The sequence below is a fragment of the Salmo salar genome, chromosome ssa18 (assembly GCF_905237065.1).
Source record: "Salmo salar chromosome ssa18, Ssal_v3.1, whole genome shotgun sequence".
NCBI lineage: Eukaryota > Metazoa > Chordata > Actinopteri > Salmoniformes > Salmonidae > Salmo > Salmo salar.
Genome location: NC_059459.1, coordinates 21,074,547 through 21,077,579, shown reverse-complemented (window position 1 = coordinate 21,077,579; position 3,033 = coordinate 21,074,547).

Sequence of the window (3,033 nt, the reverse complement as noted above, 5' to 3'; positions counted from 1 at the left end):
GAGCTCCTTATCATGTCCTCTGAGCTGACGTAGTGGCGTAGAGGCTTGTGAGGCTAGCTGTCACAGAGCTGTTATATCATCTGATGGGCTTCCCAGATGGCGGGGGGGAAGGCTCTGAAATAATAATGCATTGTGTTTTTAATTGGATGCCTCCTGCCCCCGTTACTTTTAGATATCTGACACCCTGTTTGTGAGAGGAGAGGAGAAGAGGCAGAGGGGGATGGAAGGAAAAGAGGGAGAGGAAACGGTGGGGAGAGAGAGGAGTTGAGGCAGCAATAGTACGTGTGAGAGCAATATAGAGGGAAGGGGGAGTCAGATAGGAGAATTGAGAGTACATAGAGAGAATGAGAGCGAGATGAGAGAAAAATAGATGAGAGAGAGAGAGAATGAGAGAGAATGAGAGAGATTAGAGAGAAAGAGATGAGAGAGAGACAGAATGAAAGGGAATGAGAGAGAGATGAGAGAGAAAGAGATGAGAGAGATTAATTAATTTAATCCAACTCTGCATGACCTACTGCTGATTTCTGACCTCACAGAGATAACTTGACTTGCAGCCAAAGATAGTAATTCCAAAATATAATACACTCAAAATGTATATTGATTGTCCAACTTATTCTCAGTCTTGTTATCGTGTTATTGGAATTTGCATGGTATACTAGCAAGAAACACAACGCCTGTATCAAAGCCTATCTGGCTTTGATTTCTTGATTGATGCAAGTGTTCCATTCTTATTCTCTGCAGTCTGGTCAGTGCACAGGCATGTCTGTTATTCAGTCAGGGATTCGTGCTTCTGAGATGCACAAACGTCTGTGAAATACTTGAACTCTATTCAGTTGGCTGTGATACACTCTTAGATATAGTGAAAGTAAATGTGGTGTGCATATCAAGAGGGGGATAAGTGATTGGAAAGGATCTTCAAAACAATACAATCCTCCCCCTTTGTGGGTTGTTTTTCTCTGCTGGAAAAACTACAGCATCGCTACAATAAAAAAGATGCAGTGTTTCCTAAGGCACCACAGGTGGCTGCTGGGAGAGCTCTCAGCACAACTTTAGCCAGTGTGACTAAAAGTTTCTCTGTGCTTTGCTTGTGTAAGCAACCTGCAGAAAGCATTCCAAATTAAGTTTTTCTTGCAAAGAGCTGAGGGGGAGGTAGAATGGTAATCTGCTGACTGCTGTCTTATTGATTTAATTGTCTGTTTCCCTCCTGGCTCCGCCTGTTCATAAGCCTGACTATGCCACAGAAACAGCCTAAAGTTCTCCCCATCAGCCTGAACCCAGAGAAAACTGACTTAAAGAGTGGACAACGCAAAGTCGAACTGGAGAAAAATATCTTCCACTCCACTTATTGATCCTCTAAGGGCTGGCTAGTGAGTGTGTGTTTTATGCAAATAGCTTGTCCGTGGTGATGACTGTCAGTTTTTAACTGTTCATTGCTGTCGGATTCCCAGGGGTACTGTTTGCGCCTGGAAGGCCACTGTACACGCTGAGACTGGAAAGTGATCTCATTTTGCTGGTAACGGAGAACATGGAAAATGTATTCGCACATTGTTGAGGTTCAGTAGCCAACGCTATTCTGTTTCTTTCACTTGTTTTTCCAGTTAATTTTCCACTCTTTCAAGGCTCAGAAGAAAGGAAGAGTGCTGTCAAACTCCTCTCTCAGATCTACATCCCTAGGTGAAACTGAAATGTTTACATTAGCATATTATGGCTTGGGATGAAACACTTGAAGCACTAAACATTTTTATAAAAATTATTCATTTTTCCTTTGCTGGTAAATAAGGGGACCAGAACAAATAAAACATGGAGAATGTGTCCCTATGCAAGAATAAAGGAACATTTCTTGAATAGGCCAATAATGGAACTTCACTCTCAGCCATTTCTACTGAGTTGAGAGACATGGGTTGTCGTCAATTTAAAAAATACAGAGTTACACATCAACAAACGTACAGTCAGTAACACAAAACAAAAATATATGTACAGTGTGTGCAAATGTAGAAGAGTACGGATGTAAGGCAATAAATAGGCCATAGAGGCGAACCAGTTACAATTTAGCATTAACACTGGAGTGATAGATGTGCAGATGATGATGTGCAAGTAGAGATACTTGGGTGCAAAAGAGCAAGAGGATAAATAACAATATGGGGATGAGGTAGTTGGGTGTGGTATTTGCAGATTGGCTGTGTACAGGTACAGTGATCGGTAAACTGCTCTGACAGCTGATGCTTAAAGTTAGAGAGGGAGATATAAGACTCCGGCTTCAGTGATTTTGCAATTCGTTCCAGTCATTGGCAGCAGAGAACTGGAAGGAAAGGCGGCCAAATTAAGTGTTGGCTTTGGAGATGACCAGTGAAATATACCTGCTGGAGCGCGTGCTGCGGGTGGGTGTTGCTATGGTGACCAGTGAGCTGTGATAAGGTGGGGCTTTACCTAGCAAAGACTTATAGATGACCTGGAGCCAGTGGGTTTGGTGACGAATAGGTAGTGAGGGCCAGCCAACGAGAGCATACAGGTCGCAGTGGTGGGTAGCATATGGGGCTTTGGTGACAAAACGGATGGCACTGTGATACAAAACGAATGGCACTGTGATAGACTGCATCCAGTTTGCCGAGTAGAGTGTTGGAGGCTATTTTGTAAATGACATTGCCGAAGTCAAGGATCGGTAGGATAGTCCGTTTTGGGGTGGGGGTATGTTTGGCAGCATAAGTGAAGGAGGCTTTGTTGCAAAATAGGAAGCCGATTCTAGATTTAATTTGGATTGGAGATGCTTAATGTGAATCTAGAAGGAGAGTTTACAATCTAACCAGACACCTAGGTATTTGTAGTTGTCCACATATTATAAGTCAGAACCGTCCAGAGTAGTGATGCTAGTTGGGCGGGCGGGTGCTGGAAGCAATCAGTTGAAGACTTATTAAACGCTAGTTTTACTAGCATTTAAAATCAGTTGGAGGCCACGGAAGGAGTGTTGTATGGCATTGAAGCTCATTTGGAGGTGTGTTAACACGGTGTCCAAAGAAGGGCCAGATGTATACAGAA